The 9,770-nt window shown below is 39.9% G+C and overlaps 1 pseudogene across 1 annotated transcript; it reads left to right on the top strand.

The window, feature by feature from the left end:
- Positions 1-8,831: 8,831 nt before the first annotated feature.
- LOC308248367 (olfactory receptor 1J4-like) lies at positions 8,832-9,770 on the top strand (annotated as a pseudogene). Its single transcript has one exon. The product of its transcript is annotated as an olfactory receptor 1J4-like (transcript).

The following is a 9,770-nucleotide window of genomic DNA, read 5'->3' as shown; positions in this document are numbered from 1 at the left end:
CAAGATGGCATGGTCTAGCCAGATCCTTTTTCCTTGTATTCTTTGAAACATTATCCTCCACATCTTTAGCATATAAGAAAATCCTGATGCTCAGGGCCACACCCACATTAATTAAGTCAGAGTAGCTGAGATGTAGTCTAGGTATCAGTAGTTTTAAAGCACCCACATGATTTCAGTGAACAGCCAAGGTTGAGACCACTGATCTCTTTAGAGAATGCCAGTTGGCTTTTGAAATTCGTTAGAGCTGGTATTGTAATTTTAGGGTTCAGCAAATTAATGAACTTCTTCCCCTGTCTCCTAGGAATGTTTTTATATATCATAAAAGTTTTATATATCATTAACGTTTTCTGTGTGTCAATACTTGATAGCAAGAAGACACATAAAGCACTAAGTTAAAGATATTTTAATTCTACTTTTCTGGTCTTCTATATTTCTATTTTCTATTTCCTAAGTATACAGATAACACATGAATACACTACAGTTGTGAAATTTAAACAGAAGTTATAAAGTAAAAACTGAAAGTCTCTTGATCCTACCTGAAAAACTGTTATTTATAAAAATATATATTTACATTTACAAATATGAAGATTAATGCCACTGCCCTGGATGGTGGCTCAGTTGGTTTGAGTGTCATCCCATACACCAAAAGGTTGCAAATTCAATTCCTGGTCAGAGCACATACCTAAGATTATGGGTTCAATCCCAAGTTGGGGCACATACAGGAGCCAATCAATCAATGTTTCTCTCCCACATTGATGTTTCTCTCTCCCTTCCTGTCTTGAAAAGCAATAAAACATATCCTAGGGTGAGGATTTTTTAAAAAAAAAAAGAATGTTCAATGAACTTAGGGTAAGAATAGATGAACTTAGTGAGAACTTCAGCAGAGATAGGAAGCATAAAAACAGAACTAGAAAGTACACAAAAAAGAACCACTCAAAAAGGAAGAATACATTACTGAAATGAAGAATACATTGCAGCCCCTGGTCAGAGTGGCTCAGTTAGGTGGGCATCATCCTGTGTACAGAAAGATTGCCAGTTCGATTCCTGGTCAGGGCACATGCCTTGACTTGATCCATGGTAGTGGGCATGCAGGAGGTAGCCAATCAATGTTTCACTCTCACATCAATGTTTCTCTCTTCCTATTCCTCTCTCTCTAAAAAAAATCAATTTAAAATATATTTTTTAAAAACAATACATTATAAGGAATCATCAGTGCAATAGATTAAGCAGATGATCAAATCATAGATTTGGAAGATAAGGAAGCAAACACACTCAATCAGAATAGCAAAAAGAAAAAATAATCCAAAAAAAATGAGGGTAGTATAAGGAGCCTCTGGAACAACTTCAAGTACACCAACATTCGCATCATGGGGGTACCAGAAGGAAAAGAGAGAAAGCAAGAAATCAAAAACTTATGTAAAAGAAATAACAATGGAAATTTTCCCTAACCTGATGAAGGAAACAGACATATAAGTCCAGGAAGCTCAGAGTCCCAAATAAGATGAACCCCAAAAGATCCATACCAAGACACATAATAATTAAAACCAAAGGTTAAAGACAAAGAGAGAATCTTTAAAGCAGCTAGAGAAAAGCAATTAGTTACCTATAAGTGAGCTCCCATAAGACTGTCAGCTGATATCTCAACAGAAATTTTGCAGACCAGAGGGACTGGCAAGAAATATCCAAAGTGATAAAAAGCAAGGACCTACAACCAAGATTATTCTACCCAGCAAAACTATCGTTTAGAATCAAAGGACATATAAAGAGCTTCGCAAACAAAGGAAAACTAAAGGAGTTCATCTCCACCAAACCAGTATTACATAGGTCTTCTTTAAAAAGAAAATTTTTTTAAAGATCAAAAATTTGAATAATAAAATGGCAATAAATACATATCTATCACCAATTGAATCTAAAAATAAAAATAAATGAACAAGCAGAACAGAAACAGACTCCTAGATACAGAGTACATTTTGACAGCTTCCAGATGAGAGATGGGTTGTGGGGATGGGTGAAAATGGTGAAGAGATTAAAAAGCACAAATTGGTAGTTACAGAATAGTCATGGGGATGTAAAGTACAATATAGGGAATATAATAAATAATATTATAATAACTATATATGGTTTCAAATGGGTGTAAGATCATACACACACACACACACACACACACACACACACACACACACACTCGTGGCCCGGTGCACGAAATTCACGCATGGGTGGGGTCCGGCCAGCCTGGCCAGGGGGAGGGGACATGGGCGGTTGGCCGGCCTGCCTGCTGGTCAAACTCCTGGTCGAGGAGACAATTTGCATATTAGCCTTTTATTATATAGGATATACACTGAGTGGCCAGATTATTATGCATTCAGAGATCATAATAATCTGGCCACTCAGTGTGTGTGTGTGTGTGTGTGTGTGTGTGTGTGTGTGTGTGTGTATGTGTATGTGTTCAGATAAAGACACCACAAAGAAAGAGAATTACAGGAAAATATCCCCAATGAACATAGATGCTAAAAACCTCAATAAAATTCTAGCAAACCGGATCCAGCATTACATTAGAAAGATCATACACCATGACCAAGTGGGATTTATTCCAGGGATGCAAGGCTGGTACAATATCTGCAGATCAATAAACGTGATACATCACATAAACAAACTGAGAGACAAAAATCACATAATCATATCAATTGATGCAGAAAAGGCATTTGACAAAGTCCAACACCCTTTTCTGATAAAAATGCTCAGCAAAGTGGGAGAAGGGTCATACCTCAATATAATAAAAGCCATATATGAGAAACCTACAGCCAACATCATACTCAATGGGCAAAAACTAAAACCACTTCCCTTAAGTACAGGAACAAGACAGTGATGCCCGCTTTCACCACTCCTGTTCAACATAGTACTGGAAGTGCTAGCCAAAGCGATCCTGAGAAAGAAGAACAAGGTAGGAGGGATCTCAATACCAGATATCAAAATGTATTACAAAGCCACTGTTCTCAAAACTGCCTGGTACTGGCACAAGAACAGATATATATACCAATGGAATAGAATAGAGAACCCAGAAATTGACCCAAACCACTATGCGCAATAAATATTTGACAAAGGAGGCAAGAACATACAATGGAGTCAAGACAGTCTCTTCAATAAATGGTGCTGGGAAATTTGGTCAGACACATGCAAAAAAAATGAAACTAGACCACCAACTTACACCATACACAAAAATAAACTCAAAATGGATAAAGGACTTAAACATAAGACAGGAAACCATAAAAATACTATAGGAATCCACAAGCAGAGAAATCTCAGACATATGCTGAAGCAATTTCTTCACCGATACAGCTCCTAGGGCAATGGAAACTAAAGAGAAAATAAACAAATGGGACTACATCAAAATAAAAAGCAAAAGAAACCATCAACAAAACAACAAGAAAACCCACTGCATGGGAGAACATATTTGCCAATGTTATCTCCAATAAGGGTTTAATCTCCAACATTTACAGGGGACTCATACAACTTAACAAAAGGAAGATAAACAACCCAATCAAAAAATGGACAACAGACCTAAATAGATACTTTTCAAAAGAAGACAGAAGGAAGGCCAAGAGACATATGAAAACATGCTCTTAGTCACTAATCATCCGACAGATGCAAATCAAAACAACAATGAGGTACCATCTCACACCTGTCAGAATGGCTATCATCAACAAATCAACAAATGACAAGTGCTGGTGAGGATGCGGAGTAAAAGGAACCCTCGTGCACTGCTGGTGGGAATGCAAACTGGTGCAGCCACTGTGGAGAACAATATGGAGTTTCCTCAAAAAACTAAAAATGGAACTCCCATTTGACCCAGTGATCCCACTTCTAGGAATATATCCCAAGAAATCAGAAACACCAATCAGAAAGGAAATATGTACCCCTATGTTCATAGCAGCACAATTTACAATAGCTAAGATTTGGAAACAGCCTAAGTGCCATCAGCAGATGAGTGGATTAAAAAACTTTGGTACATCTACACAATGGAATATATGCTGCTGTAAAAAGGAAGGAACTCCTACCATTTGCAACAGCATGGATGGAGCTGGAGAGCATTATACTAAGTGAAATAAGTCAGTCAGAGAAAGGTAAATATCACATGATCTTATTCATTTGTGGAATATAATGAACAACATAAACCGATGAACAAAAACAGATCCAGAGACAGAGAAGCATCGATCAGATGCTCAAACCTCAGAGGGAAGGTAGGGGAGGGTAGGGGTAAGGGGGAGATGTCAACCAAAGGACTTGTATGCATGTATATAAGCATAAGCAGTGGGTGCAGACAACAGGGAGTGAGGGTGGGATTGGGGGAATCGGGGGAAAATGGGAGGATAAGGACACATTTGCAATACCTTAATCAATAAAGGAGGAAAAAAGAAAAGGGAGTCTACTGTATGGGAGAACATATTTGCCAATGATACATCCGATAAAAGATTAATATCACAAAAATATAAGGAACTCATACAATTAAACAAAAGGAAGACAAACAATCCAATTAATAATGGAAAAGGACCTAAATAGACACTTTTCCAAAGAGGACACACAGATAGTCAAAAGACATATGAAAAAATGCTCAAAGTCACTGATCATCAGAGAGATGAGATGGAAATTCAGATTATAATGAGGTATCACCTTATACCTATCAGAATGGCTACTATCAACAAATGACAAGTGCTCGTGAGGATGTGGAGAATAGGGAACCCTAATACACTGCTGGTGGGAATGCAGATTGGTGCAGTCGTTATGGAAAACAGTATGGAGTTTGCTCAAAAAATTAAATATGGAACTGCCATTTGACCCCGCAATTCCACTTCTAGGAATACATCCTAAAAAAAAAAAAAAAAAAAAAAACACCAATCAGAAAGAATATATGCACCCCTATGTTCCTAGCAGCGCAATTCACAATAGCTAAGACCTGGAAACAGCCCACCTGCAGATGAGTGAATAAAAAAGCTGTGGTACATTTACACCATGGAATACTATGCAGTTGTAAAAAAGAAGGATCCTTTACCCTTTGAGACAGCATGAAGGGACCTACAGAGTATTACAAGCAAAAAGCCAGTCAGAGAAAGACAAGTATCACATGATCTCACTTAAATGTGGAATCCAATGAACAAAATAAACTGATGAAAAAATAGATCCAGCGACATAGAGGCATGGAACATACTGTCGAATCTCAGAGGGAAGGCAGGCATGGGTTGGTGGGTGGGTGGGAAGAGATCAACCAAAGAACTTGTATGCATATATGCATAACCAATGGACCCAGATAATAGTATGGTGAGGGTCTGGGGAAGGGAGTGGGGCAGGCTAGAAGGATTAATTGGGGGGGAAGGGGGACATATGTAATATTTTCAACAATAAACTTTTTTTGAAAATTTGTTTAAAAAGGATAAAAACAGTAGCTTTGGAAAGATTATCATATGCATTCTGATAATATGTACTGGTGTATCAGCTATAAATCTAAGCCTGAAATATACATACAAACATACTAGTTCATACATATAAACATACACACACACAGAAGGTAAACATAGTAAAATATTAACCATTGGGGAATTGGCTAAAGATTGACAGGAATTGTTAATATTGTTATTACAACTTCTCTATATCTTTAAAATCATTTCAAAATAGAAAGTTGAAAAATCTTTCTTCCCAGCTGGAGCAATGCACAAGAACAAAGCAGTCCAGGGCATGACTGGAATCAGGGACACTGTCCCCTAGGACTCCAGTCCCTCTTACTCTCGGACACTCAGTTCCCAATGGGCAGTCAGAAATCAGCCAGAAGCTTGGGGACTTGGTTGCAGTGTCTCATTAGCAGTTAAGTGTCATTTGTGGACTCATTTCTCTGGAGCCAGATAAGGAAAATGAAAGTCTGTAGAAGTTCCAAGTCCCCAGATATTTCTTCTGTGTGTCTGGATGTTAGGTCTCCTGAAGAAAACCTGAGGAGATGGGCAATAATCTAGAGCAAAAAGTGTCTGAACTCACCAATGAGCCCAGGTGAGAGGAGCTGGAAATCTGCCCTTGCCAATAGATCTACCTCTGTGCTAGGGGGTTCATGTGTGAGACTCTGTGTCCATGACCCTGTGTGTGTGCGCATGTATTGTTTATGCTTGTATATGTGCTGTTTGATAGTTGTGTATGTGCTATGAATCTGACTCACAGTCTCATTTTAGCATATGTGGACCAAGTTATCAGCCTCCTGGCGTGTTATTAGGGACTCCTGCTTCATGTCTGTGATCGCAAACACTGGCATCACAGCTGAGCATCTGTTGTCTCTGCTGCTGGACAAAAAGATGCCAACCTCATCAGGAACCAAAATCAGCTCAGACAGAGCTCAGACCTCTGCTCAGCAGTGTGTTGTGCACATGTGAGCTGTGCCTGTGGGTGACACTCTCGTGTATGAGAGCTGGAAGTTATATTATTGATTTTCTCTGTGTGTATGTGACGTGTGTGTGACCATATGCATGGGTGTTGGTGGTGGTTTAATGACTGTGCCTGTGACTGAATAGGCTTAACTGTCCCATGCTGACTGCAAGGGAAAGGTCAGAAGGAGGGAAGCTCATTAATACACTCTCATTAATAGGAGAGTGTATACTGTTTGTTGTAGTGAGTGTGGCTGGGTGTGCATATGTGTTGTGTTTTGTGTTTCTTGTAAGATTATTGAATTGTGATCTTGTATGATGTAGTATTTAAATTATGCATATGTGGTGAGTTGAGTGTTCACCAGGTGCATCATGAAGCAGGTGTGTTGATGTGCATTGTTAGTGTGTTTTGGGGTGAGAGGTATATTATTGTATGTTGTGTATGTCCAACTTTGTGTTAATTCTGACTTGTATGTATGCATATGAGTGTTTATGAGGTGAACCACATATTGGCGATTCTTCCTTTAGGATGGAAACTTGGTCAGGGATGACTTACATTCTACAATCAGCAGTGTGTGTGTGTGTGTGTGTGTGTGTGTGTGTGTGTGTGTGTGTGATCTGTATCCATGACTCAAGTGTTTCCTAAAGTGTCCTCCTTCAGGGGCACCATTACCTAAGATACTCAAATTCTAAGCAACGCCCTGTTTCTTGAAATGGATCTGCTATCATTTTTATGTACCTGAGTGTGACTGAGTTGCTCAGAATTTTCCAACCTTTTTTTATTTTTACTAAACATCCCAGGGAAACAAACTAACTAACTAACCATAAACTCCAGGCATCATGATGTGTGAAGGTACTAGGCAGAATTACCATTAAATAGTGATGAGACCTTGGGGAAGTTATATAAAACATTGGTCTCACTTTCACGTCTATAAAATGGAAAGAATGACACAAGTTTTATGAATCTTGCAGACACACTCAGTAAATAGTTATTGCATAAATAGATCTTAATGTATTTGAGAGTTTTTTGTCAGTTGGAAAGTAAATAAATATGAAGGAATAAAATTATCCAGTAAAGGGAATAAAAACATTTTGGACAACTCTGGGTCCTCACAGCTCTAAAATAATATATTGTGCTTGGCTCCTAAGCAAGAAAAAGGAAGTTTCCCTGTGTAACAGTTAAGAGCATGGTTTCTGCCCTGGCCGGTTTTGCTCAGTGGATAGAGCGTCGGCCTGTGGACTGAAGGGTCCCTGGTTCGATTCCGGTCAAGGGCATGTACCTTGGTTGCGGGCACATCCCCAGTGGGGGGTGTGCAGGGGGGCAGCTGATCGATGTTTCTCATTGATGTTTCTGACTCTCTGTCCCTCTCCCTTCCTCTCTGTAAAAAATCAATAAAATATATTTTTTTTAAAAAGAGCATGGTTTCTGATCACACAGACATATTAGACTGAACCCCATGAAGTAGCTAACACTTAGTGATTTCTAATTTATAGAAAATGGTAATACATATATATCAAGTTATAAACATTTCATATCACATATGTAATAGATACTAATACACACACATGTATTTGTGCGCCATTCTGTCCCTGCTGTACTGCTGTGAGCCTGCAGAATTTGTGTCATTTATGTTTCTATTTCTTAAAAACTAAAATAGGTCAAACAATACAAATCCTTAGAGCAGCTGTGAAGAGGTTTTAAAATCTGGGAATGTAAGGCTGATGAGTGGATTTAATTAGAATATATAGGTAAAGTCCTTAGCCTGGTACCCAAATGTTCATCTAAATGTTCAGCATTATTATGAAAGATATTTTGTGGACTATTCTGGTTTTGGACATATTCTGGCATCAAGTGGGTTTCAATGGCCACCCATTTCCAGAGTGTCCCTGAGTTTACAGCTGAGGGTCAATGGAAGTCAGCAGGTCCAACAACGCCCACTCAGCACTGGAGTCTCACATTACTTCCAGACAGAAGCAACTGACACCACATTCAGTGAAGGGGCTCACCTTCTATTCCTGCAACAGTGAATTATTATGGTTTGGCTCTGGCCTGGTGTAGAAATGATCCCTCCATGCTCATCAAGATATAAACTCATAGAAGTGGGCACCTTGCTTTTCATGTTCACTGCTGCATTTCATTCCTTAGTAGAAGTTCTGACACAGACATGATGTTAAAGGTAATATTTGAGTAAACAGCAAACTCCTCTTATTTCTGTGTGATGAAGTCTTGTACTTTGGGGGCTCAATGTTTTCCTGGAGCCATACTGGGAGAGAGGGAAGAGGCATACATCCACAGGTGTGAGAAATTAATATTTAAGTATTTAAAAATGAATGGTTTTCCCAATAATGACAGTATGAGATGAGATGTCCTGTTCATCGTTTCTAGGTTCCTGAGATTCCCAACCCTTCTTCATCCCCAGCAGACAGAGGAGCATGAGGCCTGAGAACCAGAGCAGCGTGTCCCAGATCCTCCTCCTGGGGCTCCCCATCCCACCAGGGCAGCAGGGCATGTTCTTCACCCTGTTCCTGGGCATGTACCTGACCACTGTACTGGGCAACCTGCTCATCATCCTGCTCATCAGGCTGGACTCCAGCCTGCACACGCCCATGTACTTCTCCTCAGCCACTTGGCCTTCTCTGACATTTCTCTTTCCTCTGTCACTGTCCCTAAGATGCTCATGAACATGCAGACTCGGCAACAATCTATCTCCTATGTGGGATGCATTTCTCAGTTGTATTTTTTCATGCTTTTTGGTACTCTTTACAATTTTCTTCTGGCAGTGATGGCATATGACAGGTATATAGCCATCTGTCAGCCTCTACACTACACCACCATCATGAGGGAGGGGCTGTGTGTGCTGCTGGTGGCTGGCTCCTGGATTCTCTCCTGTAGCATTGCCCTTTTTCACACCCTCCTCTTGGTCCAACTGTCTTTCTGTGCTGACAATGCCATCACCCACTACTTCTGTGACCTCTCTGCACTCCTGAAGCTGAGCTGTTCGGACATCTCTCTCAATGAGCTGGTCATATTCACCGAGGGAGGAATGATTTTCTTCCTGCCTTTTGGTGTAATTTTGGGCTCCTATATCCATATAGGGACCCTCATCCTGAGGGTGCCCTCCACTAAGAGACTCTCTAAAGCCTTTTCTACCTGTGGCTCCCATCTCTCTGTGGTGTTTTTATACTACGGGACAGCTGCAGGTGTTCACTTTTTCTCCTCATCATGGGGTTCCAAAGACATAATTGCTTCGGTCATGTATACGGTAGTTACCCCCATGCTGAACCCCTTCATCTACAGCCTGAGGAACAGAGATATAAAACAGGCCTTAGAGATGTGTGTCAAGATTAAGTTCTTTAAGTGGCAATCATTAA

The sequence above is a fragment of the Plecotus auritus genome (genome assembly GCF_963455305.1).
Source record: "Plecotus auritus genome assembly, chromosome: 5".
NCBI classification, from domain to species: domain Eukaryota; kingdom Metazoa; phylum Chordata; class Mammalia; order Chiroptera; family Vespertilionidae; genus Plecotus; species Plecotus auritus.
This window is presented reverse-complemented; position numbering and strand designations above follow the sequence as displayed.